This window comes from Myotis nattereri, assembly GCF_964212035.1.
Source record: "Myotis nattereri genome assembly, chromosome: 11".
Taxonomy (NCBI): Eukaryota; Metazoa; Chordata; class Mammalia; order Chiroptera; family Vespertilionidae; genus Myotis; species Myotis nattereri.
The window spans coordinates 33,798,644-33,819,686 of NC_138086.1; the positions used below are offsets into that span (position 1 = coordinate 33,798,644).

General features: G+C 36.6%; 1 pseudogene across 1 annotated transcript; it reads left to right on the forward strand.

The window, feature by feature from the left end:
- Positions 1-20,604: 20,604 nt before the first annotated feature.
- LOC308526756 (large ribosomal subunit protein eL38-like) lies at positions 20,605-20,816 on the forward strand (annotated as a pseudogene). Its single transcript has one exon. The product of its transcript is annotated as a large ribosomal subunit protein eL38-like (transcript).
- The last annotated feature ends 227 nt before the right edge of the window (positions 20,817-21,043 follow it).

Consider the following 21,043-nt stretch of genomic DNA (forward strand, 5'->3'; position numbering starts at 1 on the left):
CAATGAAAACGATGTGGTCACTCAACTCTGAGCCACTATATGCCCTTTGGTGAAATAGAAATTATAGTCTGTGCACTGCTTACGTTACTGAGCTTTTGAGATTAGATGATTTCATGCATGTTAAAGTGCTTTGGTCTGGATAATAAACTTCAAGAATTTGAAGAGTTGTTCTGCTATTAAATAGAACTTGTTTAATTGAAAGTTTAACTTGAAGGAGCTAGACTTGGGAATTTTATCCCTGAAATAATTATTAAATGTTAAATATTTTTAAATGAGATTTCCCCCTCTAAATTAATGTTATATTGCTATAACTAGACAAAGAGTATACTTATAAATATTTAAATGTCCATTTAGGAATATTAAAATATAGCATATCTACAGTTTTGAGATTGACTCTTCTGTAATATCCAGTAACTTTTTTTTTTTTTTTACCAACCACACTTTCTACATTGCATCTTAAAACAATTCATTTGAATATTTCATTCATTTAAAATTACTAGAAAGTCTATAAAAGCTACTCAACATATTGCAAATTATTTAAGGCAAACATGACTTCCTTAATCTTCATATCAGTCTTATAAAGTGGAATATCTTTTTTGTAGATAAGGAGACTGAGGTTTATATTTTTATTTCAGACAAGAAAATGAATAGTATGTACTATGAACACTTACATAAGATTTATATGGAGAAAAATTAATTTCCACTTAAAAAAAATCATGGTATTGTATGTATTACTTGATTTTACCAGATGACATGAATTAACCAATCACAAAAATGTTTGAAAAATAAAGTAACATAGTTATGTTTTTTAAAAGGACTCAGAATACGTAAACCTCATGCAACAATGCCAAAGCATGAGGACAATTTTCTATATAAATATGAGATTAATACATGCTAGGAGTATCTTTATAGATAGTAAACTCAGATAAAACAGTTCTGACTAAAGAATTATAAAAAATAAAAAATGATAAATGCGAAATGATAATGCAAAACCCAGTCTTCTGAGAATTTTTAAAAGAAGGAAGTTCAGAATGAAATAAAGATATAGTAATTACAAGCAAATATCTGAAGAATGTGATAAATAAAATAAATGATGTCCTCACTTCTCTCATGATCTACCTCCATACCCCAGCCTTATATTTCTATATATTAAACACGGGCATGACTCTTAGTTTATAAAAAGGTAATAACATGACTAAAAAAGGTAATAACAAGGTTTAAAAAAAGTACTAACCAGAAAATTACCAGAGTTGTTTGATTGGAAGCTAAATAGGCTTTTTTTTTCTGTAATATTGTTTACATTGAATTCTTTTCAGCCTTTTTGAGGCCAGGAATAGAAGCTATCATCAAATGTGGTCAACAGCTTTTTACATTAAAAATTTTTATATGTGCGTAATGTGGATAATTCTGTCTGTCAGCATCAAATTTGTTCATATTTTTAATTTGGGGGAGATTTTGGTTGTTAACCTTGAGGGACTATCAATATAACTATCTATGCACATAATCATTTATATATATAGATTTTTTTTTTTTTTGCTAGCTAATACATTTATGCACTGCTTAAGAGCAGGGTTAGGTCCTGAGAAATGTGTTGTTTGGTGATTTTGTCATTGTGCGAACATCATAGAGTGCACTTACACAAAATAGATGGAAAAGCCTACGACACACCTAGGTTATTAGGTATAGATGATGGCTCCTAGGCTACAAACCTGTAGAGCACATTACTGCACAAAATAACATGAGTTTAAATCAAGCACAAGAGAAATAATGCAACCAAGAGACCATGTAAATAGGAGATGTAAGACGCTGCTGCCCCAGTAACTGTTTTACAGCAAACTTTCTTATTATATAAATAAAAATAGTAAACTCTAAATGATAAAAGCATATACATAAATCACTAATATAGTCGTTTATTTTATTTATGGAGTATTATGAACTGTTTTTAATTGTATGTGTTGTACTTTATAGGACTGGCAAAACAGTAGTTTTCTTTACCCCAGAGCCACCACAAACATGTTAGTAAGGCATTGTGCTTTGATGTTATGGCAATTATGGCATCGCTGGCTGATTGGAATTTTTCAACTCCGTTATCATCTTAAGGGACCATTGTATATGTGGTCTACTGTTGGCTAAAATTTTATTATGTGACACATGCCTTTACAGCACAGTTTTGAATTTCTTATTTGTGAAACTTTTTTAGGTAAGTTGTTCAAAGTTTTCTGATATCATTTAACTGAAGGTAAACACTTTTACATCATTTCCAGAAATTTTTCCTCTATGGAAACTTCCTGAATAGATCATACCCACTTATGGCCAAGAAAAGAAAAAGAAAGAAGAAGACAACCTATTTGATGAGTGTTTCTGAAGTCTATAAGACCTACAAGAAACTTGCTAAGTTATTATTCAGGGCCTTTTAAAGAGCTGTAGTCATGCAAAGACAGCTTCTCAAAGTATCCTGCAGCCTGAACCCATGCTAAAGGATTCCTGTTAGTGGTCTAACATCTGAAATGGAAATCAAGAAGAGAGGTTGATTTAAGCTGGATGGTTAACTGGAATGGCAGAGGAGAGCAAAACCTCTGGGGGAAGAGCAAGGTAGAGAATGGAAGAGACCGAGTAAAGGTCAAGGTCCGGGTAAATGAAAAGAGAGTTTGCTGTGTAATGTTCTTACTCTGCTTGGTTTACAAAGTGCTCACCTTTGCTGTGTTCAATATAAGAACTATGCCAAATATAGTTCTTGAATTTTGGCTCCAGAATCTGGCAATCCACTCCTTTGCTGCACTGATTTCATGCTTTATCTCCTAAATTTTACCTGGCTAGTGGCGTGAAACTCGTTTTTGTTGTTATTGTTGTTGTTGTTTATTAACACTATGTTTTATACGTAATTGGTTAATGTTATATTCTTTTTTTAAAAATATATTTTATTGATTTTTTACAGAGAGGAAGGGAGAGAGACAGAGAGTTAGAAACATCGATGAGAGAGAAACATCGATCAGCCGCCTCCTGCACATCTCCCACTGGGGATGTGCCTGCAACCCAGGCACATGCCCCTGACCGGAATCGAACCTAGGACCCCTCAGTCCGCAGGCCGACGCTCCATCCACTGAGCCAAACCAGTTTCGGCAATTTTAAATTTATGTATAACACACAAGTAAAAGTGTGCCCAAATCATAAGTACACAGATCAGTGAAATGCTGAATTGGGGATTGCATTTTGAACTTTCTCTGATCATTGCCTACTTATCTCAGGCCTAGTGAGTGAGTTCCATGCTGGCTACTGCATCAATGGCTTTCTTTTCCTTCTGAAATATTGATGATCATGAAATGTACTGCTGTGTTTAGCTTCCAACACTATCACTGTCTCCCTCCAGCTGAAGCTCAGCAGGCTGAAGGGCTTATGTGGGAAGGAAGTGTGTCAAAGTTTAGGTCTCTAAGAAATAGTATTATACCACCAAATTGTTAATATATTTTTGGAAAATTCCCCCAGAAAAATGTCTTAGGTAACTATTTTCCTGTGGGAAAAATGTGGAGGTGCCATGATATAAGAAAGCTTTGCTCCAACAAATCAGAAATGATTTAAATGTGAACAAGAAGAGTTTAAGCTGAAGCTGGTAACTGTATTCAAATGCTATTAAATTTTAGAAGGAAAAGAAGAACCTAAAGCAGATGTTAACCAATCTAGCATAGCGTAGCTGCCAATGCTGAAATGCTGCTTGGTCAGGGTCAGGATCAAGCTAGCAGTGATAGATGGAATAGTATACGTAGTTGAGCAGATATCGGAAAAAGTGCCTAAAGAAGACAAACTCAGTTTAATCAACTGTTATACACTCCACTTCGAGCTATATTCTTGGACCTTAATGGATATTTTTTTGAGTGAATATAAAAAGTGCACTTCTGAGTTGCTTTGCATCTCAAAGAATTTACTATTTATTCATGTTTACTTTACTTGGAAAATGATTCTATGCGTATGAAGACAGAACATTCAGTTATAAAATGGGATGTTATAAAAACCATAGAACCTTTTTTATATTGTTTAAACCTTATAAAATACTGAATGGACACACACACACTTTATTTTTTGTGTTCCTGTTGTCAAATCTACTATGTATAACATGACTATGGTTAAGATGAGTGTTCAAAAGAACTAGCCTCTTAATTTTTTATATTGTTCTGTTTTGAAAATGATCTCTGATTCATATGTTTACTTGTATACTGTGAAACCTGCAAAACAATTTAAAACAAATAAAATGTCTTTCCGGGAGCTTTTCTTTACTCTGAAGTAGCTATGTAAGCCTTTTTGACAAGTTCCATTACAAAGAAGAATTTATCAGTTAGGAAATGACTCCAGTAGACAATGTAGAGGCCACCAAAGAACCTGAAGTAGTTTGGAGTGCTGAATTTTATGAGCAAGGTGCCTAAGTGCCATTATAGAGGCTAATTCTGCACTGTAGATGTCATAAAAATATATTGCCATTAATATCTTAAAGTGAATTCTACCAGAAGACCTTGGGAAGGTGTGTGGGAGCAAGAAACAAACAAACAAAAAAATTGCATCAGTTACCTTGGATTAACATTCCCTGGAGAGAGCAGAGGCTTATTTCCTTTCATTTGACTGCCACTTCTAACAATACTTTGGGGAACAAACAATCTAGAAATGTAAAGAGATGTTTACTAATATTAATCTTATAGGTCAATCAAATTATCAAATCCTAATGTTGAGGTAAATACTTTCTTTTTTTAAATTAATACTTTCTTTTTTAAAGCAGAGTTTTCCCACTTTCAGTGAATGCAGAGATTCCTTTTATCATATCTCTAATAAATGGGCAGTTGGCTGCTCTTTTTCCCATGCAAGATACTTGGAGGACAGTGCTAAAGGCACACACTTTGCCTGGCTGGCATAGCTCAGTGGTTGAGTGTCGACCTATGAACATCAACTAGGAGGGGGTCATGGTTCAATTTCCAGTCAGGGCACATGCCCCGCTTGATCCCCAGTGTGGGGCATGCTGGAGGCAGCCAATCAATGATTTTCTCTCATAATTGATGTTTCTATCTCTCTCTCCCTCTCCCTTCCTCTCTGAAATCAATAAAAATATAATTTAAAAAAACACACTTCATTTTGAGAGAGCCATTTTGGAACCTAAATCCTGGCTCTATTGCTTAAACCTTTCTGAATGCCTCTGTTCTTATCATCAAATATTCTTTAAAATTTTATAGAGTAGTGAGAGATTAGAGTACAAAGGGATTAGATTAGCAATAAACTTATTTTTAAATGCCAATTTAATTATCTTTTGTTTTAAAAAAGCTCATTGAAAGACTACTTTTCTATAAATTCCAAACATTTGTTCAAGTCCTGTTGTACCACGAAGAATGATTCTACTCCATTTACTTCATGATACCTTTTAAATATTGAAAGGTGGTCATTAAACCATGTTTTATTGATTCTAGACTAAATGAGTAAACACACTTACTCCCCACCCCCCCAAAAAAAAACCAACACCAAAACCCCTGTTTTTCAAGCACTCCTCAAGATACAGTATTCAGACCCTCCTCCAGATGGATTTGGAATTTTCAGAACCCCTTTAAGTAGTGAAATCCCCCTCTCCCCCACTCAGAATGAAGAAAGAGTGGAAGAATTATTTTGACATAGAGTGTTCTGGAAGTCTCTCTTTGGGAGATAGCAAATCCCGTGGAATGTGATTGAGGAAAGTTGAGTGTGGAAAGTATCCTTGAGGGATTGCTGAAAAGTTATTTGAGAACTAGATTGAAAACAGGTCTCAAAAGCCATGCCAACTGATGTGAATAGCCTTACATTTATTTTAATGAAAGGGGGGAAATAGTGATTTCTTTAAAGGAGGAAGTGATATATCTGAATCTGTGTGGTTTTCTTTGTTTGTTTATTTTTGCAAAGGTCACTCTGACAGGATAGATTGGAGGAATTGACTGTGGGGCATAGTGACAAAGAGCCCAAAAGATTCTGTAGTAGTCTGGCGAAGACTGTTGGGGTCTGAACAAGAGCAATGACAGTGAACATGGAAGAGGCCAATCCAAGAGAATTCTGAGAGGGACAAGAGAAGCAGGGTGAGTTGGCAATTTTATTATTTGAGCAGGCAAATGAATGGAGAGTGGACCTCACTTGGCACTCTGGGGAGGAGTAGCTTGCATAAGCCACAGGGTGTAATAACTCCACTGAGGGAGGCTGTGTTTGAAGTTCCTACAGAACACCTTACCAGGGAAGTCTTTATTAGATGCTCTGCTGAAATAGTAAAACAATATGTCTCTTTAATTTTCACTAATTCATTTAGAAATGTTTAAATTTCAGCTTGCATTTCTCTTGAGGAACAAATATCTTCTAATGTTTATAATATATTCTGGAGCTCAGAAAAGATCTCAGAGGAGTAGGATATTTATGGAGCAAGAAGGAGTCTCTAAGGGTCTGCTTCCTGTGGTAATCTCTCCTAGCAGCATTTCATTCTTTCAGAAACAGAAAAAATGAATATGGCAGAAGAGTTAAAGCATTTTCAAACACCACATCGTTAATTATCTCTACACGACTGAATCAATAATATCATTTGCTGTGTCTTTGTGATCAAAATGAATTATCAACATTCACACAATAATTTTCAAAGCACATTGGCATATATATTCCATATATAATCCTTGCAAAGCCTTTTGAACAAGCTGAGACAAAGCCTGAAAATTGCATTGCTTGTTAACGAAAATTCAAACGTGGATGCAAAAAAGGGTTAGATACCTTTCTCAGAGTTAGGTACGTTTTCCAGGTTACTGAAAAATATACATCATTGTTAGCAAAACTTGAACTTGAGCCTGAATCTCCAAATTAAATCTAGTGAAGGATCTTTTTAAATCCTTATGAAAAGCAGTTCTTAGTAGGTGCATAGGACTTTGCAAGGCAATGTATAAACTTCTGCCACAAGGATCTGCAAGATTCTTCTGTTACCATGATCACAGCAGATAGCAATGTGAGGAGTGAGAAGACTACTGCAGTGTCTAACAGTAGAAAGCAAAGTTCTAATGGAAAACAACCACAGGAGGAAAAAACATTGCGATGGCATTGGTGAGACTTACCACTTCCCAGTAATTGTTACACTAGTATGATAAGGGTTCTAAGGGTTCACAAAAGGCAAAATATATAAGTAGGCTTTAGCAAAAACACCCAAAACTGATAATCTGGATTTTAACCTTAAGAAGTTGATGTGCATTTGTCTTAAATGTAAAATATAAGGACAGACTGCCAAGGAATATGGATAGTGACATTTTAATATAGTTAGGATTGACAACTGGTGAGCCATTTACAATGCAGACATAATGATAACACATTCATGATCAAGGTCCTAGTCTGTAAAAGAAAAACAGAAAATAGACATAAGGCATTTTGGATTTAAAAAAATGGACAAATAGGTCAATGGAACAAAATTGAGAGCCCAGAAATAAATAGGCCCATATAAACATAGTCATCTGCTCTTTGACAAAAAAGCAAAGGTAATGTAATGAAGAAAAGACAGTTTGCTTGTTGTTTGTTTGGTTGGTTTATTTTTAGGTTTTTGTTTTTTTTTACAAATGGTCCTGGAAAAACTAGACCTCCACAAGCAACAAACAAAAAAAAAATTTAATCTAGACACAGACCTCACAACTTTGCAAAATTAATTCAAATTGGACCACAGAGCTAAATATAAAACACAAAACTGTAAAACCCCTAGAAGCTCACACATGAAAACAACTAGATGACCTTGGGTATGGTGATGATTTTTTAGGTAAGACACCAACGGCACAATTCATGCCTAGGTGATGGTTTATGTCTCATCTCACTTGAGGATCAGTGACTTGAAAACTAGCTGCCCCCCTGTCCCTTAATTCCTTTACTAGGTAAGCCACTCCAAAACTTGACAAAACCAGAGGCATTAGACATCAGGGCAAACCTACCCCCACTCCAAGTCTAAGAATAATGTCATCACTAACCCAGTGGGATAGTGGCTCAAAATTAAGTTGAAGTAATAGAATATAAATGTTAATTTTCTTCACACCTGAGTCTGTTGACTGAGAGGCAAATCGGCTATATTTCCAATTGGCTTATGACCTAGAGAAATTTAGAGAGACTATTTTTGGATAATATATTTTTAAACATTGTTAACTGTAAAATAACTATGGAGAATCTTAATAAAAAATTAACTCAAGCTTGGGCAGATGTTATCAGTGATTATATCTGTAGAATTGAGGTGCTAAAAACTGTGCAGGAGAAGTCCAAGGGCACAACAACTATATTTTAAAAATTACCATGGACATTAACGTATTTATGCCACATAATAAAAGAGAGAATTCTGAAGATTCTATTATCTCAAATGCACAGAAGCAGATATAACTACTTGACTTTCTCCATGTCTTCTGCAAGTTTACCCTGTCTAATATATATTACAAATTTCTCACACTATCAGAAGTATACTCCATTATAGATTGGTAAAGTTGAACATCTGAATATCAGTCAAAAATGTCAGTTGAATGAAAGAATGAAAATGAGAAAAGAAAGTATCTCTGCTGACTTCAAAAGAGGGGTAGGGATAATTAGTCAACAAAGAAAATAAAATTAGAGATATGAATGGATTCTGTGCAAATATTTTAAATAGTATCTTTCTCTCAACATGTCTCTTACACTTTTAATAACATATTGATGTTGAGATACCCAGGAATTCTTCTTTATAAAAATAACACTTTTATTCTTTGTTTATTTTCCCACTTAAAAGTAACATTTCAAGTGCCTTTCCATTTGGATAACTATTTAAAAGGCAATGGCATAAGAAGAGATGCAAGTAATTGAATGACTTTCACTCCAAGAAGATGTGCACCTATGACCAGGTCATTATTGAACATTAGTTATCTCTATTATAAATAAGGAAAAAATCTAGCTTCATTCAGATCCCCTAGGGGAAAATGTCAGACAAAAATGTTAAATTCTGTATTTTTTATTAAAGAGGCAGTAAAGAAGAGGAGTGGGGTAAAAGTCAGAAGCTGGTTTGCTAAACCTCTGAAAATCAAAGTTCTGAGCAAAGGTGTGACTTTTCTCTTGAATGTTCTCAGTTTCTAAATCAAAAGATCATTTTTAGCTGCCAGTATTGTAAATTGCACCTGCAATCTATTAATCAAGCTATGTTCCTTTTCTCTGACATCATCGGCAGTAATAAAGATTCTGCAAAAGGAACTTAGATGACAGTGTTGGAGTTGATGAATGAGACAAAAAGAATCCAGCCTGCTCCTGCATAACTACATGAGCTTAGCAGGAGGTAATAGTGTTAAAAACTTACTTTCTGTTTCTGAGGTAAGTAGAACCTAGGCCAAGCCACCTAGGGAGAAAATAAGTGTTGAGTGAAGGTCTGCAAAATTCATTGCCTGGCATCAGCCATCTTCACTGTTTGCTTCAGTTCCTGTGGTTCCCTATTCATTCAATTGTATTTTGCTTTATTGCAATGTAAGTACAGATGGAATGCTGATAGGCAAAACAAAATCACCGTGTTTTCTTCCAAGGTATAGATTCATAATTCTTCATAATGTTTTGTCTCTTCTCTGTTGTAATGGAATAATCAACCAGCACAAAATCATTATATGGCTCAAAAGAACAGCCAAACGCAAACGCCAATGAAATGTCTACCCTTTCAAAGGCAATAATGTATTCTAAATGAAAGACATGTATCCAGTGCCAAAATAGAATCACAGAATATTTTTAGAGCACATCCAATTCAAGCTCTTCATTATATATATATATCAAGACTGTTACATACCTCAAGTTTAAAAGCTAGTGTAGAAGTATATGAATCTGAATTTTCTGACTTTTCTCCCAGTGTTTATTTTGTCATATTTCATAGTCAACTAAACCTGAGTCTCCATCCTGACTGTACCATCAATTGGCTTTATGATATTTGGCTTTTTTTTTTTTTTTCAGAGAATCAATTTCCTCATGCCTCAAGTGAAAGAAACCACAGATAACTCATAAGATAGTGTTGAGGATTACAGCTGACTTCTTATTCAAAGCATCAAGAAGAATTCCTGATTCATTGCAGGTGCTAAGTAATCTATATATTTAAAATTTTAATATGCAAATAGACCAAATGGTGGAACAACCAGTCACTATGAAGTGTGCTGATCACCAGGGGGCGCGCTTGGAACATGGTGGGCATCGGCAACAGAAAGCAGAGCATGGAACATGGAGGGCGTTGGCTGTGGGGGGATGGTGGAGCATGTGAGTGGGGGCGCCAGACCAAGGTAGGGCACTGGTCCTGTCATCGGGCAAGCCTCTGGTAGTTACTGGAAATTCTTTGCTCCTGTGCGCTGTGGTCCTGCCCAGCACTTGCATCTGCTGCTGGCTCTCAGTGCTGGCCCTGATTGCTCCTCAGGGCCTCTCCACCTCCCCCTGCTCCTGAGGGGTGATCAGGGCAGCAACTACCGCTCGCACCTACTGCTGGCACAGGCCCCAATTGCTCCATGTTATCAGTGAGTATGAGTGGGGCTGATGTCATCAGCACGTGGGAGGGGCAGTGGCAGGAGGAGGGCTGCTGGCAGACAGGGGATGGGGGCCACAGTTGGAGGGGCCAGGTGAGGGCGCAGAGGATGGGCCAAGAGCCACTGCTGTGCCCACCGCAGCCTCATGGCCCACAGTTCCTTTCAAGGTGCACAGATTTGTTCACTGGGCCCATAGTAGGTATATATTTAGTACACACCATCTCTGGTTAATTCTGTCCGTCAACTTGGCTAGACTATGGTGCCCACTTCTTTGATCAAATACTGGTCTAATTTTGCTGTGAAGATACTTTGTACATATGATTTAACACTTACAATCAATTGACTTTAAATAAAAAAGTGTACCCTTGATAATGTAGTGAGCCTCATCCAATCAGCTGAAGGCTTTCAGAGCAATAACTGAGATTTCCAGAAGAAGCAATTCTGCCTCAAGACTGTAACACAGAAACCCTGTCTGAGTTTCTGGTCTGCCAGCCACATGCCTGCCTTCTGGATTTTGTCTCTCCAGTCCCCACAATCATGTGAGCCAGTTCTATCTATCTATCTATCTATCTATCTATCTATCTATCTATCTATCATCTTCCTATCTACTTATCTGTCATTTATTGTTCTGCTTCTCTAGAGAAACCTGATAGAATCAGGAAAGGAACTGATAAAAGAATGAAGCAAATGGCCCCTCACCGCTACAGTACAAAACATTATTTTAGTCTGAAAACAAGGTCTAACTCTGTATTCCACAGGGACATAGTTGGAGGTAAGCTTCACTGACATATTTAAATATAATCATTTTATCTTTTCTTTGAAGTATGAAATATTAGAGTTGTATAAGCATTGGCTCCCTTAATCTAAGCTCTTCATTTTTGGATCAAGAAACAGTTTTAACAATGTCATCACACTGCTTAAAGGAAGGCGGAGACCATGGAGACTAGAATTCAGGTATGCTAACTGATTATAGTCTGCTCATGCTTCTCAAGCACATGTTTTGGTACTGGATTATTTTCTCATTGACCTGATGTGGCAATTTGAGTGTGTCCCATGTGGGATGTATTCTCTTTATATTTTAACAAATAAGGATAGAATATTTTCATGCCTTTTAAATATTGGCATTGTTTTCATCTCAACTGGTAAACAAGAATAATGTTATATAAGAATATATAATTTAATGAAGAAGAGGTAAGTACATTGATGCTACTCTCATAATTATGTCTCTCTCATGCCTCCATTATTGTCTTTTCTGAGAAAAATTGCTGAGTCAGTAATGTTATTTCTGGATACTGACACTTAGGCCAGTGAAGAGTCATCCTCATATCATATTCATCTTTTAAAACCTGCGGTCATTTCTTTTACCTATTTTCATGGACTTACTTGAAAAAGAAAAAGCAAACAAACACATGCCATATTTAGAAGCTGGGGATATTAAAAAATTAGCTAGGATGCACACATTTGTATAAGTTAAACTTCAGAAAGAAATGGGCTACATTCAATTTATAAATGTTTCAAAATCTGTGTTCCACTAGTAGGAGGCAGAGAATTCCCTCATCCATGAGGGGTCTGCTCTCCTCTATGCATCAGAATGAGTCACCCCTTCTCTTGCCCATTGGGTTGGTGTCAGAAGAGGCCAAGTCCAGAGTCAGAACTTTCATTATCACCCCAGTCTGATGATAAGGGCAGCTCCTCCCCTTTCATACCCTTGTGGTGTCATCAGAGGCCAGAGGGGAACCTAGGCTTCTACCTCCATCTGGCAGTAAATAGATGGCATGACCCTTCTTCCAACCAGAGGAGTGTCAGAAGAAGCCAGATAAGAACAGAAAATTTACATAAACTCCAGTCTCATAACATAATTCCCAAAATGTCCTATTTAAAAATCACTCGTCGTACCAAGAACCAGGAACAGCTCAGCTTGAATGGAAAAAGACAGTCAATAGATGTCAACACTGAGATGACATCTTATCTGCCAAAAAAATTTATTTAAAGTAGCCAGTAAAAGATTTTTTTAGCAAGAAATTAACAAACATGCCCTAAGCAAATGAAAAAAACAGAAAATCTTGACAAATAAATAGAAAATCACAGCAAAGAAAGCAGAAGATATAAAAGCAACTAAATGAAAATTTTGTAAATAAAAAATACAATGACTGAAATAAGAAATTCAATGAATCAGAAGCAGAATGGAAGTCAAAATAAAAACATAGTATGAAAGAAACTACCCAATCTTTTTTCTTTCTTTTTCAATTACAGTTTACTTTCAGTATTACTGTGTATTAGTTTCAGGTGTATTGCATTGTAGTTAGACAACCAAATACTTTACTAAGTGTCCTTCAATATTTCCAGTACCTACCTAGAACTATACATAGTTATTACATTGTTATTAACTGTATTTCCTGTGCTTTAATTTACATTCCCTTGACTGTTCTGTAACTTTCAATTTGTACTTCTAAATTCCTTCACCTCTTCCACCCAGTCCCCCAAGTCCCCTCCTCTCTGGCAACCCGCCGCCTGCTCTCTGTGTCTATGAGTGTGTTTTTGCTTTGCTTTGCTTATTTTGTTCTTTAGATTCCACATATAAGTAAAATCATGTGGTAAACAGCCCAATCTAAATAGCAGAGAAAATAGATTTTTTTTTTTTTTAAAAAAAAGGACCCAAACAAATCCTAAGGGACCTATGGAAATATACAAAAACTTCTCACATTCATGTCATCAGAGTCTGGAAGGAAAGTTAAAAGGGGGACTGAAAAATAGTGAAAGAAATATGGCTATAAATATCTCCCAATAATCAAGAGACATAAACTTAAATATTCAAGAAGCTTAGTAAATTCCCAATAGGATAAATCAAAGAAATTCATAAAAAGATACCTTATAGTCAAACTTCCATAAACTAAAAACAAATAGAAATAATATAGAATATATAAAATATTCTCAAAACTCACCAATAACCAAAACAAAATATCCAATTAGAAAATGGACACTTCACCAAACTCTTAAAAGCAATGAGAGAAATAATACCTTACCTATAAAAGGAAAACAGAATTGCTGGTGATTTTTCATCATGAACCGGGGAAGCCGGAAAGTGGTAGAACACCATCTTCTTCAGCTGCTGCCTGGGCACTCCAAAGTTCCCAGGGAATATCAGGAAAGAAAAGAGTCCCAACTTGGCAGGTGTTATCGATCCAGATTATCAAGAGGTGATTAGGCTATTGTTATATAGTGGGGGTAGAAAAGGTTATGTTTGATGCCCAAGCAGTCCTCTTGGGTGCATCTTGGGTTTCATGGTAAATGCACAGATCAGCATCCTCAGCCTGGAAAGGGGTCAGTGATTAGGAGTTCAGTAACTCTCAGGGTCCTGTCTAGGTCACAGCCCCAGGTAAGACACCAAGGCCAATAGAGGTAAAGCTGAGGGTAAGAGGCATTTATCTACATTGATGTAGGTTAGGGAAGATGTGGATATGCTTGTTTTTAGGGTGTAAAGGGAATCATAAAATTAGGATGAAGAAGGGATTGGAAGAGTGGGATTATAGATTTCCATGGATTAAAATTATGCTATATTTTTTTGGTAATTACGGTTGCTCATTTGTTTTTTTTTGTTTGTTTTGTTTTTCTGTGCTATGTTATGAGAGTATGGGGTTGACAGGACAGGTCCTCTACCGAATAATGGGCAAAAACGGTTCTCCTAGTAAAGCAGGGTGATCAGCAAAGATCACAGCAAAAGAGAGCAATGAGTGGAAAGAGAGAGATGGATATGTTGGTGGGAGGACACAAATACATTTTAATTAAAGAAGTCTTTCTCTTAACAGGTGACTATAAATTCTGCCAAGCTCCCCAAAATTGCTGTTGCTGGTTGGGTTTGTTGCTGAATTTGGGGTGGTGTCTTGGTGAAAAAAATACACATTCATATTTTATTATCCAGAGCGTTCCCATTCAGACTTAAGAAATGTGAGAGATTGCTTTGGTGTTAAGATCTGATTAAATTATAGTAAAATTATCTGACAAGTTCTAATTACTGGAATTAATAAATGAGTGTGAAAATAAAGAAAGGGAAAAGAAAGGCGGAGAAAGAAAGGGAGAAATAGAGGAGAGGATAGGAGAGACTTTAAAAAGTGGAAAACCAAGAGCTGGTGAAGAGAAAGACAAATAAATAGAAAAAAAGAAAAGTCTTCCAACATAGAAACACTGAGAAGATGAGTATTTTTTTTAACTTTGGGTCATTAGACATTTATTTTTATGAACTTTTAACACATGATTGAATAATCAGAGAGAAGTACAATCCTATTACAGATCACTTCATAAAGGTCTGAAAGTCTGTTAAAATAAAATACAAAGGGAGACCAGCCTTGAAAACCTCCAGGGCCGACGAAACCAGTTAAATCATACAAGCAAAGCTTAACTTAGTTTATTTTACAAATGACCTGGGTCATTTCTTGCTTATGCCTCTGGAAAGTATAAGCAAAACTCCCTGTTTCCCAAGGTTGATATGAGGAAGCCACTGACCGATTCTCTCTCATTTAAGAAGATCGTGATGATATAACCAATCACTATAAAGAATATGCAGTTGCTGCTTTATATGCTTCTTTATAACAGTTACCCCTGAGCCTCATTCCGTGTTTTGGTTTGAGTGCTCCCGGTTTGCACACTGTCTTTCTGGTGTGTGCACAATATACTTTTCCTAATTGCTACTTCAGTGATTTCAGCTGTTGCTGAACTTTGACAGGTCCCAGAAGTGAATACTGAAGCTAACTTTTTATAGAGAAAATAAATCTTGACTTTGGCTTTCATCTGACTTACCATCCAGCTACCAGAGAGATTGAGAAATGGGCATCTTTATACAGATGTTGATGTTTACAGAGGTTAAGAAAGTTGTCTTGACGTAACTCCTACCCCCATCAGTCTGTCAGGGCTAAGAAGATAGATGATGCCATGATGATGATTTTAAGGCCACTCCAGAAAGGAAATAAAGTTAAAAAAAAACCTGCAAAAGTACTTCTGCAGAATTTTTTGTGAAGTTAATGGGCATCTCATATTTTCTAATGATGGAACTCCAGCAAGAACTTTTCAGAGCTATATAGAGTGGTTGGGAGAGGAGTTCATTGTGGATAAAATCAATGCCTAATTTGAACTTGAAGGCAAACTGAGCCCAAAATAATATGACATAAAGATGAAGGTCAGGATTCAAACTTCTATGCCAAACATAACTTCACTAACAAAGGGTCATCCCATGGGAGTGGGTAGAAACTATAGAGTATGTTCATGTGAGAAGTGGGTGGAGCGAGGCCAGAAAGGGTAGATAATCTATGGCATTGTCCTCAGAAACCAAGGTGCCCCCACCAGCTGGCATCTCCTCCTGGCTCTCACAAGGAGGCAAGAGGAGGCTGGAGCATTTGGAGGCAGAGAGCAGGGGCAAATGCAAATGGGAATTCTTTTTTAGAGCATTGATTTAGAGACAGAGAGGAAGGGAGATTTGTTGTTCCACTTATTTATGCATTCATGGGTTGCTTGTTGTATGTAGCCTGACCAGAGATTGAACCCAAAACCTTGGTATATAGGTACAACATTCTAACCAACTGAGCTACCCGGCCTGGGTGCAAGTGGCAATCCTTGAAGGCAAAAACAGTTACTGTCTGGGAGTCAAGAAGAGGCTGACGACTTCTTTGGGAGAAGTAAGAGAAAAACAGCTAACTAGTCAAGAAAGTGTTAAAGCTGTGCTAAGGATAAGGAGTTTAGACCTGATCTACTAAGTACTCCGATTGTTGTTGGGAGGAAATGAGATGACACATGTGAGAGCACTCGGTAAATGGAAAGACTCTCTGCTAATGTGAGCCATTAATACTATTATTCTCATCCATTACAAGTTCCTGAGCAGGGGAGTGACTTCAAAAGATTATTGTGGGAGTGATGTGCACAATATCTTGTAAAGGCCAGAAGAGTTCAGGTGAGGAGAGCTGTAGGATTCTGCTGACACAGCTTAACTGAGAGTTGGGAATATTCCTTAAAAAGTACAAGTCCTCCTTTCTCCCATCCCTCTCCCCACAAGACCCTGAGGAAAGCCTTATTTTGGCTTGAAGAGACAGCTGACAATAAAATCCTGCTTCAGCCTAATGTAAACCAAGAAAAAATTGTAACAGATGCTTACGGTAATCTTTAAAAACACTGGTGATCTATCTGTGTTTCTGACTCTGCTTCTTCTGTGTTTGGCTCAAAATATTTATCACTTCTTCCTTTACTTCTCATTCAAGAGAAGCAGATGTCACAGTGCTTATATAAATCCATCTGTGTTCTAGGAAGAGGAAAACCCATGAAAATGGAGCATGGGCCTCTGATTTTGGCTTCTTCACAGAATACACACCTGTAGGGAAGCACAGGATTGGTTGGAATGTCTGTAAGGAGGACTCTCTGAAAAGTCAGAGGCCTCTAGGTGATTCTTGACGAAGGAGACAGACCCTGCCTTAACTTTTCCAAACAAGTCTGAGCCCTGGGTGTTTTACTGGAGTCTTTATGTTTAGACTTCAAACCATCCTTGTTTAAAGGAGACTGCAGATGCATGTGTTTTCTCAAGGATACTTACCCTGCTGATAGTATCTAGAGGTTAATTTTAGTTCAAGCTGTTGCTACAATAAAAGCCTATGGAGGTAGGTGAAGGGGGCTGTCTGGTTCCTTTAGCCAGGCAGTCCCTTAGCCCTCTCTTTTACAGGAATGTGTATCAGAGTAATCATTCATCCGTCACTCAGGGTCTGCTGGTCAGCCCCGGCACACACCTTATATCATTAGTGCAGTACTAAGGTTAGGTGAGTAACTTGTTCCCACTTCCTCAAAATTAAGTTCCTAAATCAATTCCTTCTATGTGCCTTATAATAAAGTTTAATACCTCATCAACAAGAACAACAATAAAAAACCATGAAGAAATATGCATTTTTAAAGAAGATAAATCATTAGGGAGGGAAGTTGGCTTGCCATATGAAGAAGGGAGGTAACGTTGCTTAGAATAAAGGCTCAAGATGGATAATGTGGAACTGCAATTCACAGAAAGAATGATGTGTCTTGCAAATTGAATGATGAACTGCCAGGAACAAAATTAGAAATCAATATGCTATATAAAAATTAGTCAGCGTAAGACCAATAGCAAAATATAGTAATTATTTTTAGAGATGGGATTGAGAATCAAAGCAGAAGTACTCGAATCAAATTGAAGGCTGCAACACATTTCTCAAGGGAACAACACCAAAGACTGTCAAAGTAGCATAGCCTTCCTTCTTCTTCTTCTTCTTCTTCTTCTTCTTCTTCTTCTTCTTCTTCTTCTTCTTCTTCTTCTTCCTCCTCCTCCTCCTCCTCCTCCTCCTCCTCCTCCTCCTCCTCCTCCTCCTTATTTTGGCTTAAAATAAATAAAATACCTCAAACAGGCAACCCTTATAAATGAACCAGGAGAAAGCCACACTCAGAGGAGTACCGATTCTTAAACAGCATTTTTGCACACATTGCTTGTTATTGACATCATTGAAATAAGCATCTATTTGCAGCATCTAAGAAGCATTTAAGCATTTATCTTAGGATGCTAGAATCTGGTTATTGTGGTGTATTCACCATGCTTAACTGGGGAACATAGAAGAGTGGCTGAGGAGATCTGAGCCTTCAAAGCAGAGGCTCTGACCTCCGGCAAAGCATGTATAGGTTTGTACACACACACACACACACACACACAGCCTGTCCTTACTCAGGACAAGTATGAAAAAGGCATTAATTTATAGGCTTCCTTACTTCATAATGTTCAATAGAAAAGTGTTTGCAACTTACTAATATTATATTTATGTAAGAGTTAGCCAACATAAGTAAGAAGTTCTAAGATTCTCTACTTTAACCATAGGGATGTTATAGGGCTGGGGAGTTGTATATCTCTGTTACAAGAAGCAAGAAAATGTGCACAAGTTCAAAGGGAAGAGAGAGATAAAGAAAAATAATCACTTAAAAGAGAAGTATGTATGTGAGAGTATAAAACATGAATGTGCTTAAGAATACAGGTCTTGTAATTTATAGATCTAAAGAGTGAATGGTTGTTTTGTTGTGATAGTGTTCTTGTTATTTCTTCACTGGATTCACTTGGCACCAAGCTTTGGGTAGAAAAAAATTATGAGACCAGATCATAAGGATAAAGCATCCTTACACATGGAGCTGGGTCTGTCTCAGCCCGAAGGAACGAATCCTCTAAGAGGAAATGGGTATCTCCAGTGTGAGGTGTCAATTCCTGTCCCTAATTGAATATGTATGCTGTAGCAGTAATTTGAATGTTAAGCTAGGGTTTAATACACACAAGTGCAATAACTGGTTAGTGGATGAAGAAGAGGAATTAATAAATCCACACATAGTAGTTTTGGCAGAAATGTTGCAGTGAGAAGTTGGCCACCTCCACCAGGAAGAGGGACTTTACCAGAATGTGATCATGCTGGCACCTTGATCTTGAACTTCCCAGCCTCCAGAACTGTGAGAAATAAATTTTGATGGTTAATCAACTACCCAATCTACGCTATTTTGTTATAGTAGCCTGAACAGACTGAGACGGATCCTAATATATAGTTTGAGCGATGTGCTTGTTTGTTGACTTTTTTTAGGGTTTATTTTAGGTTCCCCAAATGATTATGCTTTATAATAGGCTTTTTTTTTTCTTCCAACAGAGTCACTAACAGTATGGACAAATAAAGTTTACACTGTGGCACAGATACCAGTTGTAGCTTAGTATCAGACAGCTGTTTTAAAATTAGGGAGGAATCAGAAGGCATGGGGCTAGCTCTGTATGCCAGCCCCCAAATACTATAAAGGGAGCTCAAAGCACAGGCCTTTGTGTATTTGTGTGAATCCATACTATCATTTATAATCATTAAAGATAAAATTGAATTTTAAGGATAATGAAAATGAATAGTGGAATGAAAACCTTGCATCCTTAGTTTGTAGTAACACCTCACTTTTTAAGCAACACTTAATTTCAACCTCAAATATTTGGAATACAGGCCAGTAAACCTGTAGTGAGTATAAAAAAGCATTAGAAGAGATAGAGTAAGTAATTAAAATAATTAAAGTTTATTTAATTTTGTTGTGAGTATAAATTTATATAATGTTTGATAAAAAGAACTTGGAGATATATATAGTGCCTAGTTTTTGAGAAAGTTAGACCTTGAAATCACAACTAGAAATCAAAGTCCAGTTTTTGTTGGACAAAAATGATTTTCATAGAATTATAGCCAAAAAAGAAATTAATAGAAACATTATGTGGAACAGAGGAAAATAGCTAAATAAACTATGGCATATTTCTACCATAAATTTTATATGAAAATTAAAATTCTTGTGTTTGAAAATTATTTATTGACATGGGAAAATATTTCAATTTAAATGCTAAGTAAAAAAAGCTGGATACAAGCTGTTTCATTTAAAAAAATAACATTAAAGATAATCACACTAATAGTAATAATATTAAACACTTATAGTAGAAAATACGCTAAAATATTGAGCTGTTGTCTGGCTGCTGAGATGAAAGATGGTGTATTTATTCTTCACATTTAAACCTTTCTACATTTTGTTATTGTTTAAATAATAAGCATGGGTCGATTTTCAGTCAGAAAAAAATTATAAAGAGCAACCAAATATCTCCTATAAAATGCAAGCTCATATGCTTTGCTTTTAAATGACCTCCCACAGCCAGCAGAGTCTTATTTTAAATGTTTAACGATTGGATTTCAAACTCACAGCAAATTGGTAGCAGGAATTTAAAAGGAGGGATGATGGGATCTACTATATAAAGACAGAGTGGCAAAATATAAAATAATTGACACCTTACTCCCTAAGGAAGCAACAGCAATATTATGGAAAAATGTGCAAGTCCTCTAAAATCATAACTTACTGAGACCATTTAGAGCAGGGACTAATGAGCTACCCATCTCAACAGCCTTTCAGGGAATCGATAATAGGTGGAAGAAAGATTTCTGCAACAAAAATTAAAATTATTTGATTTAAGTCCCTGACACCTCCTAGCTTGTAATCTTTTAAAAATTATGGAGCTTTTTTTTGGCCTCTTCGCTTCTTGCCACTTATGCTGACCATGTGCCTGGTAGCCATGCCTCGCAAAATTGAGGAAATCAAGGACTTCCAGCTCACAGCCAGATAAAAGGATGCCAAATCTGTCAAGATCAAGAAAAATAAGGATAATGTGAAGTTCAAACTCCCATGCAGCAGATACCTTTATACCTTGGTCATCACAGACAAAGAGAAGCCAAGAAGCTGAAGCAGTCCCTGCCCCCAGGTTTGGCGGTGAAGGAGCTGACATGAACCTGACAGACTGATCTGTATTAAAATGTTAAAAATTAAAAACAATTTTTAAAAAATTATGTAATATCTTTAAGACTCAGAATTGTCAACTTCTAAATGGGAATAATCAGACAATAAGGTGGCAAAGGCCTGGAGCAGGGAGTGGGGACAGGCTAGAAGGGCTCAAGGGTCACTGAAACCCAGCAATCCTATTTAAAGATGTTTTAAAACAATTAAAGTTATAACAA